The 11,676-nt window shown below is 44.9% G+C and overlaps 1 pseudogene; it reads right to left on the bottom strand.

The window, feature by feature from the left end:
* Positions 1-5,967: 5,967 nt before the first annotated feature.
* Positions 5,968-8,162, bottom strand: LOC133770561 (NADH dehydrogenase [ubiquinone] 1 subunit C1, mitochondrial-like; annotated as a pseudogene).
* Positions 8,163-11,676: the final 3,514 nt, after the last annotated feature.

The following is an 11,676-nucleotide window of genomic DNA, read 5'->3' as shown; positions in this document are numbered from 1 at the left end:
AAGGAGACCCAATGGTTATGTCACACTGATCTGTGGCCTTGGCTGCTGCTTGGTATGTTAAGCCATTGCACACCGGGCTTCACATGAACATAGGGAACAGTCCTTGCAATTCTTCCCCCACTCTCCAGCTAAACTGTCTTTTTTGTAACCATGGTCAACTCATTCTGTTTTTTTTTGTTTGTTTTTTTTTTTAGATTTATTTATTTATTTGAAAGTCAGAGTCACACAGAGAGTGGAGAGGCAGAGAGAGAGAGAGAGAGGTTTTCTATCTGCTGGTTCACTCCCTAGATGGCCACAACGGCCAGAGCTGTGCCGATCCGAAGCCAGGAGCCAGGTGCTTCTTCCGGGTCTCCCACACAGGTGCAGGGGCCCAAGGACTTGGGCCATCTTCTACTGCTTTCCCAGGCCATGGAAGAGAGCTGGATCAGAAGAGGAGCAGCTGGGACTAGAACTGGCACCCATGTGGAATGCCGGCGCTTCAGGCCAGGGCGTTAATCCACTGCGCCACAGCGCCTGCCCTGACTGATTCTGTTTTTTTGGTTGTTTGTTCGTTTCCTCATTAGCTCTTTTTTTTTTTAAATAAGATTTATTTATTCATTTGAATGTCAGAGTTACAGAGAGGGAGAGAGTTCATTCATCCGCTGGTTTATTCCCCGAGATGACCGCAACAGCCAGAGCTGCACTGATCAGGAGCCAGGAGCCAGGAGCTTCTTCCTGGTCTCCCATGTGGGTGCAAGGGCCCAAGAACTTGGGCCATCTTCCACTGCTTTCCCAGGCCATAGCAGAGAGTTGTATTGGAAGTGGAGCAGCCGGGACTCGAAACAGCGCCCACATGGGATGCTGGCACCACAGGTGGCAGCCTTACCCGCTATGCCACAGGGCCAGCCCTTCCTCATTAGCTCTTGAATATATCACTGCACATATTGAGGACCTAACTATTTTCACATAACACATCCTCAGTGATAACTGACCGATGATACTTATGATCAGTCATAAAGTAATTCAAACGAGAAGTGGTGCTGCAAAACCACGTGGCCCTTGATAGAACAGCATCCCCGATGGAACCTGTATTATTATTAAAATTAAATGTTGTATGTACATCTCTGATGATAGCAACAGTATCACAAACCTCATGTCACACTTGAAGACTCAACCTGAAGCTCTCTCTGACACTTCTTCCTTGGGGAAACGCGCTGAGTCATTGATTTAGTTTGTGGAGACTTTGGTGGGAAAAAATTGATTATGATTGCCATTTGCATAATCACTTTTCAAAAAATATTTATTTTATTAATTTGAAAAGTGGCATTAGAAAGAGAGAGAGAGAGAGAGAGATTTATCTTTCATCCATTGGTTCACTCCCCAAATGGCCACAACGACTGGAGCTGATCTGTTCCAAAGCCAGGAGCCTGATTGCAGGGGTCCAAAGGCTTTGGCCACCTTCTGCTGCTTCCCCAGATGCATTAGTAGGAAGCTGGGTTGGACGTGGAGCAACGGGGACTCCAACTGACACCCCATGTGGGACGCCAGCACTGCAGGTGATGGCTTTGCCTACTATACTACAGCACTGGCCCCAGTTCCAAAATTTGTCAAAGCTATCATGACAATATATCCATCATTGTCTCAATCAGCTCTAAGGATCATTATCCATTTATCACACTGTAACTTGTGCCTCATATTTTACATTTTAAGTATTTGTACTTACTTATAAATCAATTTAAAATTTTTCCATATATATATAGTTATTTTTTATTTTTTTTAAATTTTTTAAATTTTTTATTTTTTGACAGGCAGAGTGGACAGTGAGAGAGAGAGACAGAGAGAAAGGTCTTCCTTTTTGCCGTTGGTTCACCCTCCAATGGCCGCCGCGGTTGGCGCGCTGCGGCCGGCGCACCGTGCTGATCCGATGGCAGGAGCTAGGTGCTTCTCCTGGTCTCCCATGGGGTGCAGGGCCCAAGCACTTGGGCCATCCTCCACTGCACTCCCTGGCCACAGCAGAGAGCTGGCCTGGAAGAGGGGCAACCGGGACAGAATCCAGTGCCCCGACCGGGACTAGAACCCGGTGTGCCGGCTCCGCAAGGTGGAGGATTAGCCTAGTGAGCCGCGGCGCCGGCCTATATATATATAGTTAAAGATTTTCACTTATTTATTTGAAAGAGTTACAGAGAGAGAGAAAGATAGAGAGTAGAGAATCAGGGAGAGGGAGAGAGAGAGAGAGATTTTCCATCTGCTGGTTCACTCCACAGATGGCTGCAATGGACAAGGCTGGAGCTTTATCAGGGTCTCCCACATGAGTGCAGGGGCCCAGGAACTTGGGCCATCTTCCACTGCTTTCCCAGGCATATTAGCAGAGAGCTGGATCAGAAATGGAGCAGCCAGGTCTTAAACCAGAGCCCCAGTGGGGTGCCAGTGCTGCAGGTGGCAGTTTTACCTGCCACATCACAGCGCCAGCCCCTATTATATATTTTTAAAAATTGTTAATTTATTTGAGAGATAGAGCAGCAGGGACAAAGAGACAGAGAGCGAGCTCCCATGCACTGGTTCATTCTCCAAATGCCAGTAATGGTCCCTGGCTGGGGCTGAAGTGGCGATCCAGGAACTCAATCCAGGTCTCTCACATAAGTCACAGGAAGCCAATTACTTCAGCCTTTACTGACTGCCTCCCAGAGTCTGCATTAGCAGGAAGCTGGAGTCAGGAGCTGTAGCCAGGGATGGAACTCAGGCACTCTGATATGGGTACCCTTATCAGCATCTTAATCACTAGGTCAAATACGACAACCTCAGAACATGTATTTTTTAAAATGTTTTTATTTCTTTGAAAGACAGAGTTACAGGAGAGAGGTAGAGATGGAGAGAGAGAGAGAAGTCTTCTGTCTACTGGTTCACTCCTTAAATGGCCGCAATGGCCAGAGATGAGCCGATCTGAAGCCAGGAGCTTCTTCCAGGTCTCCCATGTGGGTACAGGTACCCAAGGACTTGGGCCATACTCAGCTGCTTTCCTAGGCACATTAGCAGGGAGCTGGATCAGAAGTGGAGCAGCTGGGATTCAAATCTGCCCCCATATGGGATGCTGGTGCTGCAGGCTGGGGCTTTAATCCGCTGCACTGTAGCACTGGGGCCATGTATTTTTTAACTCAAAAAACACACAAATCATATGTGCAAATTATAATGTTATAATAAATACCCACAGATCTCACATCCAAATGATATATTCCTATTTGTGCTAGTTGACTTCTTAGGTAAGTATCTTTGAGAACTTGGCCTCTGTAATGTATATGATTGGTTTAATATTAATTTTAAATATCCTTAAACTTAATATAGGCAGCTGTATCCAGCTTCAATATGTAGTTATTTTGCAGCTCATTAATGCTATGAAATCTGTGAACATATTTATTTAGAAAAACTGGCAAGCAAGCAGTTCTTTTTCCAATTCTATCCACACCTCTAAGTGTCTATGTGTAACTGTGACTGCATATGGCCTCTTGCACACATTTAAAAATGAAGTCTAGTCTTTTTCTCCACACACACATACATTGTCAGATGTACACATAAAGAAAGAATACAGAAAAGATAAAAACAGCTCCCATCTGATCCATCGCCCATCTGTCCTTTCCTATCCATCACTCTGCAAAATTGGGCAAGATGTTCTGTCTTGTATTCGTTTCTCTCCCTGTTTCCTTATTCATGCTGAGCTGGAGACAAAGTGGGTGTGTTAAAAGGCAGCCCGCTCTTTCCTGTGGCATGATTTCCCTTTTGAGTGACTCCATGGCTGCCGTCAGCTCACACCAGCCTTCACAGAGATGCTCTTTTCTGGCTACGTGGGGGACTCTGATTGAACACGTGGCGGAAGATGCCTCACAGGAGAAAAGTGGATAGTGTGTCAGCCACTGCTGCCACAGCGATCCTGCCTCCTGGTGCCACGGCGATCCTGTCCCCTGGTGCCAAACGCAAATGCGCTCTGCCGATTGGCCTGAGAGCTCATCAGAGAGGGAAAGAAGCAAGGGTTGGGAGCACAGAGCTTAGACAGCATGCTCCTTAATTCCTGAGACGTTTCATTTTTGGATTCAGCTTTTCAATTTTAGCAACACTTGTGTCTTTCTGGTTATAATCTCTTGCCTCCCCTCCTCCCTCCATGGGTGGGTGTCTGTGTGCACATATGTCTATGTTGTGGGCATAGTTCAGTTCAACCGGTGTTTATTAAGTGCTCATTCGCCATTCGTCAAGGACACAGAAATGGATAAGATGTGGATTATGTCGTCAAGGTGCCAGAGGTCTAATGGTATTTGTCTTTCTGAAAGGATGGCTTTATACATAGAGACCACGTTTGTTCAATTGTACCACAGAGAGTGTTAAAACATAATTAGTTCTTCCCAGAAGGCATAGTTCAGTCACAGGAAGCACAAAAGACCAATTTGTTGATCATTTAAACAGTTTTAATTTTACAACTTTTTAAATTTTTAGTTAGTTTTTAACAGATTCAATGTTGTTTGTAGATACAGTTCCAAGAACATGATAATATTGCCTCCCCTCCTTCTCCGCCCTCCCCCCATCCACTTTCCCTCTCCCTTTCTGTCTCCTTTTTTTTTTTAGTTTGTGAGATAACATATTTTAAAATTATATTACAGTTATAGGGCTTATATTTCACAGAACACGAAGTTTACAAGTAAAAAAAGACCCTACTTGAATGGGAATATAGGCAATGGCTATAAACAGTAAGTTAATTGGAAAAGGAAAATTTCACCCATATACAGTAAATTTTTTTTTTTTGACAGGCAGAGTGGATAGTGAGAGAGAGAGAGAGACAGAGAGAAAGGTCTTCCTTTTTGCCGTTGGTTCACTCTCCAATGGCCGCTGCGGCCAGCGCATCGTGCTGATCTGAAGCCAGGAGCCAGGTGCTTCTCCTGGTCTCCCATGTGGGTGCAGGGCCCAAGGACTTGGGCCACCCTCCACTGCCCTCCCGGGCCATAGCAGAGAGCTGGCCTGGAAGAGGGGCAACCGGGATAGAATCTGGCGCCCTGACCAGGACTAGAACCCGGTGTGCCGGCGCTGCAAGGCGGAGGATTAGCCTGTTAAGCTACGGCGCCGGCCAACAGTAAATTTTAAAGTAATAAAAATCACTGAAACTATAGTAGTATAACATTCTTTTTTTGGTAAAGATTTATTTATTCATTTGAAAGTCAGAGTTACGGAGAGGCAGAGGCAGAGACAGAGAGGTCTTCCATTTGCTGGTTCACTCCCCAGATGGCTGCAACGGCTAGAGCTGCTCTGATTCAAAGCCAGGAGCCAAAAGTTTCTTCCTGGTCTCCCACATGGGTGCAGGGGCCCAAGCACTTGAGCCATCTTCTACTGCTTTCCCACGGCACAACAGAGAGCTGGATAGGAAGTGGAGCAGCCAGGACTCGAACTGGCATCCATATGGGTTGCCAGCACTGCAGGTGGCAGTTTTACCTGCTCCGCCACAGTGCAGGCCAGATGATGGGGAACATTATTTCATGTATTTGTTGGCCATTTATACTTCTTCCTTTGAGAACTGTCTGCAGAAGTCCTTTGCCCGTCTTTCAACTGGGTTTGTTAGGGTTTTTTTGATGTCAAGTTTTTTAAGTTGTTGATATATTCGGGATATGAATCCTTTGCTGAATAGGTGGTTTGCAAATATTTTTTCCTGTTCTGTTGGATGTTTCTTCACTCTACTGGTCATTTCTTTTGCTGTACAAAGCTTTGAGTTTGATACGATACCATTTGTTTAATTTTTCTTTTGTTGCCTGTGCTTTGGGTGTCTTGGCCAAGAAGTCATCCCTACACAGACTGGAGAGTTTCCTCTACAAGCTCATATTTTCTTGCAGCAGCTTCATAGTCTTAGGTCTTTGTTTATTTTTTAAAATACAAATGCTACTTGACATATACTCATACATAATTTTTTTCTTACATTTACAATTCAGCAGAGGAACTGCTAGCCACTACATGCACATACTATATTATTAGCATTTCAAAAGCTAATTCCGATCCATTTCTTCTTTTATACTCTAGAACATCTTCATTATGTTGTTTGATGAGATGGTGCCATAGGAACGTGCTGGTGCCCAAGGTCAGCCCAACTTTGAGTCAGTCAGGTTTGTCATTCAGCTCCCGCACATAGTGCTTTTTTTTTTTTTTTTTAAGATTTCCTTATTTATTTGAGAGGCAGGCTTACAGACAGAGAGAGGGAGAGACAAAGAGAGAGGTCTTCCTTCCACTGGTTCACTTCCCAAATGGCTGAAATGACCAGAGCTGGGCCAATCTGAAGCCAAGAGCCAGGACCTTCCTCTGGGTCTCCCATCTTGGTACAGTTGCCCAAGCACTTGGACCATTCTCTGCTGCTTTCCCAAGTGCATTAACAGGGAGCTAGATTGGAAGTGGAGCAGCTGGGACATGAACTGGGACCCATATGGGATGCCAGCACTGCAGGCAGAGGCTTAGTCCACTATGCCACAGCATGCCACCCCACCTCCCCCACGTAGTACTTTGACCAAGCTGAAGAGCTGCTGGGGAGGCTGGTGGGGGCCAGCAGCTGTGAGAGAGGCCACAGCAACACAGAAGACACTAACTTGCCGGGTCCTCAGGTCTTATATTTAGGTCTTTGATCCATCTTGAGTTTATTTTTGTGTATGTTAAGAGGTATGGATCTAATTTCATTCTTCCACAAATATATATCCAGATTTGCCAACACAACTTGATGAAGAGATTATCCTTACTCCACCATATAGTCTTAGCACTTTTGTCAAAATTCAGTTGGCTGTATGTATGTGTAATAATTTCTGGGCTCTCTATACTTTTCCATTGATCCATTTTTTTTTTTTTTGACAGGCAAAGTTAGACAGTGAGAGAGAGAGAGACAGAGAGAAAGGTCTTCCTTCCGTTGGTTCACCCCCCAAATGGCTGCTACTGCCAGCGCGCTGCGCTGATCCGAAGCCAGGAGCCAGGTGCTTCTCCTGGTCTCCCATGTGGGTGCAGGGCCCAAGCACTTGGGCCATCCTCCACTGCTCTCCCGAGCCACAGCAGAGAGCTGGACTGGAAGAGGGGCAACCGGGACAGAATCCGGCGTCCCAACCGGGACTAGAACCAGGGGTGCTGGCGCCGCAGGCAGATTAGCCAAGTGAGCCGCAGCACCAGCCCATGTATTGGTTTTTAAGCAGTGCCATAATTTTTTTAAAATAAAGATTTATTTATTTGAAAAGTAGAGTTACAAAGAGAGAGAAAGAGAGAGAGAGAGAGGTCTTTCATCCGCTGGTTCACTCCCCAAATGGCTGCAACAGCTGGAGCTGGGCTGTTCCAAAGCCAGGAGCAGGAGTCCCCTCCAGCTCTCCCACGTGGGTGCAGGGGCCCAAGCACTTGGGCCATCTTCCACTGCTTTCCCAGGCCATAGCAGAGAGATAAATTGGAAGTGAAGCAGCCAGGACTCGAACCAGCACCCATATAGGATGCAGGCAGCGGTTTTACCCACTACTACACAGCACCAGCCCTGCCATGTTTTAATTATTATAGCTCTATAATATGCTTTGAAGTCAGGTATTGTGATGCCTCCAGCTTGGTTTTTCTTGTTCAGGATCAGTTTGGCTCTTCTGGGTGTTTTGTGATTCCATATGACTTTTATGCTTGCTTTTTCTAATTCTGTAAAGGATGTCATTGATATTTGGATATGGACTGCATTCAGTCTGTACATTGCTTTAGCATAGACCTTTTAACGATATTGATTCTTCCAATCCATGTGTAAGGAATATCTTTCCAGTTTTTGTGTTCTTGATTGTTTCTTTCATCAATGTTCGATAATTTTCATTGTAGAGATCTTTAACTTCTTTGGCTAAATTTATTCCTAAATATTTGATTTTTTGTGGCTATTGTGAATGTGATTTCTTTTTCTGTGTTCATCACTAGCCTACCAAAAAGCTTTTTTTTTTTTTTGTATGTTTATTTTGTAACCTGAATTGGTTACTGAATTGGTTTATCAATTCTAACAGCTTTTTGGTAGAGTGCTTAGGTCTTTCCATGTACAACATTATGCCATCTGCAAGCCTGGATGATTTTACTTCCTCATTTCCAATTTTGATGCCCTTTGTTTCTTTCTCCTTTAAATTGCTCTTGCTAACACTTCCAGTACTATATTGACCTGGCATGGTGAAAGCTGACATCTTTGTCTTGTTCCAGATCTGAGGGGAAATGCTTTCAGCTTTTTTCCATTCAGTATGCTTTTGGCTGTTGGTTTGTCAATACAGTCTTAAAAATTTTGAGGAATGTTCCTCCTATATCTAATTTGTGGAGGGGATTATCATGAAGAGGTGTTGAATCTTATCAAATGCCCTCTGTGTCTATTGAGATGACTACATGGTTTCTGTTCTCCATGTTGTTGATGTATTTCTCCACTCTGTTGATGTGATTTATGTTTATTGCTTTGTGAATGTGGAACCACCCCTGCCTTTTTGGGATAAATCCCACTTGATCGTGATGTATGATTTTTTTTTTTTTTTTTTTTGACAGGCGGAGTGGACAGTGAGAGAGAGACAGAGAGAAAGGTCTTCCTTTTGCCGTTGGTTCACCCTCCAATGGCTGCAGCAGTAGGCGTGCTGCGGCCGGTGCACCGCGCTGATCCGATGGCAGGAGCCAGGTGCTTCTCCTGGTCTCCCATGGGGTGCAGGGCCCAAGCACTTGGGCCATCCTCCACTGCACTCCCTGGCCACAGCAGAGAGCTGGCCTGGAAGAGGGGCAACCGGGACAGGATTGGTGCCCCGACCGGGACTAGAACCCGGTGTGCTGGTGCTGCAAGGCGGAGGATTAGCCTAGTGAGCCGCGGCACTGGCCAATGTATGATTTTTTGATGTGGTTGTAGATTGAATTTGATAGTATTGTGTTAAGAATCTTCACATTTATATTCATTAAGGATATAGATCTGTAGTTCTCTTTTTGTGTCATGTCTGTTTGGTTTTGGTATCAAAGTAATGCTGGCCTTATAAAAAGAGTTTGGCAGAGTTCCACCTGTTCAATATTTTGGAATAGTTTGAAGAGTTTGAGAGTTGCTTCCTCTTTGAATCTTTTATGGAATTAAGTAGTAAAGTCATCAGGTTTCATATTTTTCCTTGATGGAAAACTTTTTATTATTGATTCAATCTCATTGTTTTGTTTTGTTTTTTTGACAGGCAGGGTGGACAGTGAAAGAGAGACAGAGAGAAAGGTCTTCCTTTTTGCCGTTGGTTCACCCTCCAATGGACACCATGGCCGGCGCGCTGCAGCCGACGCACTGCGCTGATCCGAAGCCAGGAGGCAGGTGCTTCTCCTGGTCTTCCATGGGGTGCAGGGCCCAAGCACTTGGGCCATCCTCCACTGTACTCCTGGGCCATAGCAGAGAGCTGGCCTGGAAGAGGGGCAACCGGGACAGAATCCGGTGCCCCAGCCGGGACTAGAACCCGGTGTGCCGTCGCCGCTAGGCAGAGGATTAGCCTGTTGAGCCACGGCGCAGGCCTCAATCTCATTGTTTGTAATGGATCTGTTTATGTTGTCTATATCTTCTTGATTTAACCTTCAATAGTTATCTGAATCTAGGAATTTATTCATTTCTTTGAAGTTTTCCAGTTTATTAGTATATGGTGGTTTCTTATGATCCTTTGTATTTCAGTGGTGTTGGTTGTAATATTTCCTTTTTCATCTCCAATTTTATTTATTTGAGATTTCTCCTCTTTTTTTCTTTGTTAATCTGGCTAGAAGTGTATTTATTTTTGTTTATCTTTAAAAATCAACTTTCTCTGTGGGTTAACAGGCTAATCCTCTGCCTTGCGGCGCCTGCACACCAGGTTCTAGTCCCAGTTGGGGCGCCGGCTTCTATCCCGGTTGCCCCTCTTCCAGGTCAGCTCTCTGCTATGGCCGGGGAGGGCAGTGGAGGATGGCCCAAGTGCTTGGGCCCCGTACCCCATGGGAGACCAGGAGAAGCACCTGGCTCCTGGCTTCAGATCAGCACGATGTGCCGGCCGCAGCGCCCATTGGAGGGTGAACCAACAGCAAAAAGGAAGACCTTTCTCTCTATCTCTCTCCCTCATTACCCACTCTGCCTGTCAAAAAAAAAAAAAATCAACTTTCTATTTTGTTGACCTTTTCTTTTTAGTTTCAATTCCATTTATTTCTACTCTTACCCCTATTATTCCCTGCATCCTGCTGATTGGGTCTTGGTTTGTTCTTGTTCGTCTGTCTTCAGGATGCATTATTAGATCTTTAATTTGATACATTTCTTTTTTTTAATGTAAGCACTTAATGATATAAACTTCCTTATTTTTTTTAAAGATTTATTTATTTATTTGAAAGTCAGAGTTACAGAGAGAGAGGAGAGAGAGAGAGGAGAGAGAGAGAGAGAGAGAGAGAGAGAAAGAGAGAGAGAGGTCTTCCATTCGCTGGTTCACTCCCCAATTGGTTGCAATGGCTGGAGCTGCGCCGAACCAAAGCCAGGAGCCAGGAGTTTCCTCAGGGTCTCCTACGTGGGTGCAGGGGCCCAAGGACTTGGGCCATCTTCTACTGCCCTCCCAGGCCATAGCAGAGAGCTGGATCTGAAGTGGAGCATCTGGGTCTCGAACTGGCGCCCACATGGGATGCCAGCACTACAGGCTGTGCCTTCACCCACTACGCCACAGTAAGGACCCCTAAACTTCCTTCTTAATACTGCTTTTGCTGTATCTCACAGGTTATATGTTGTGTTTTCATTTTTCACTTATTTAAAGAAAGTTTTTAATTTCTTTTTTAATCTCTTCAGTGACCCATTGATCACTCAGTAATATGTTGTTTAATATTCAAGTATTTATGAATGTTCTATGTTCTTGTCGATTTCGAGTTTTAGTCCTTTATGGTCTGAGAAGATACATGGTATGATTTCAGTCTTTTAAAATTTTCTGAGGTGGGCCAGCGCTGTGGCTCAGCAGGTTAATGCCCTGGCCTGAAGCGCCGGCATCCCATATGGGCACCGGTTCTAGTCCCAGCTGCTCCACTTCTGATCCCGCTCTCTGCTATGGCCTGGGAAAGCAGTACAAGATGGCCCAAGCCCTTGGGCCCCTGCACCCGCATGGGAGACCCGGAAGAAGCTCCTGGCTCCTGCCTTTGGATTGGTGCAACTCCAGCCGTTGTGGCCAATTGGGGAGTGAACCAGTGGATGGAAGACCTCTCTGTCTCTTCTCTCTCTGTGTAACTCTGACTTTCAAATTAATACATTTTTACAAAAAAAATAAAATTTTCTGAGGCTTGATTTGTAGCTTAATGTGTGGTCTGTCCTAGAAAATATTCCATATGCTGTGCTGATGAGAAGAATGTGATTTCTGTAGTTGTTGGGTGAAAAGTCCTGTAAATGTCTGTTAAATCCATTGCTCAATAGTATGTTTCAACTCCGACGTATCTTTACTGATTATCTGTCTGGATGACCTATCCATTAATGAGGGTGGGGTATTGAATTTACCCATTATTATTACTTTGGAGTCATTCTCTCCCTTTAGGTCTAATAGTATTTGCCGTATATATCTGGGTGGTCTTATGTTGGGTGCATATATATTTATAATTGTTATGTCTTCTGAATATAGCCTTCTATTCATTGCTTTGAAGTTTTCCAGTTTATTAGTATATAGTTCTTCATGGGGCCAGCTCTCTGCTGTGGCCTGGGAAAGCAAAGGAGGAAGGTCT

This window comes from Lepus europaeus, chromosome 11, assembly GCF_033115175.1.
Source record: "Lepus europaeus isolate LE1 chromosome 11, mLepTim1.pri, whole genome shotgun sequence".
In the NCBI taxonomy this organism is placed as follows: Eukaryota; Metazoa; Chordata; class Mammalia; order Lagomorpha; family Leporidae; genus Lepus; species Lepus europaeus.
Note: the sequence above shows the minus strand (reverse complement) of the source record. Positions and strands in the feature narration are given on the sequence as shown.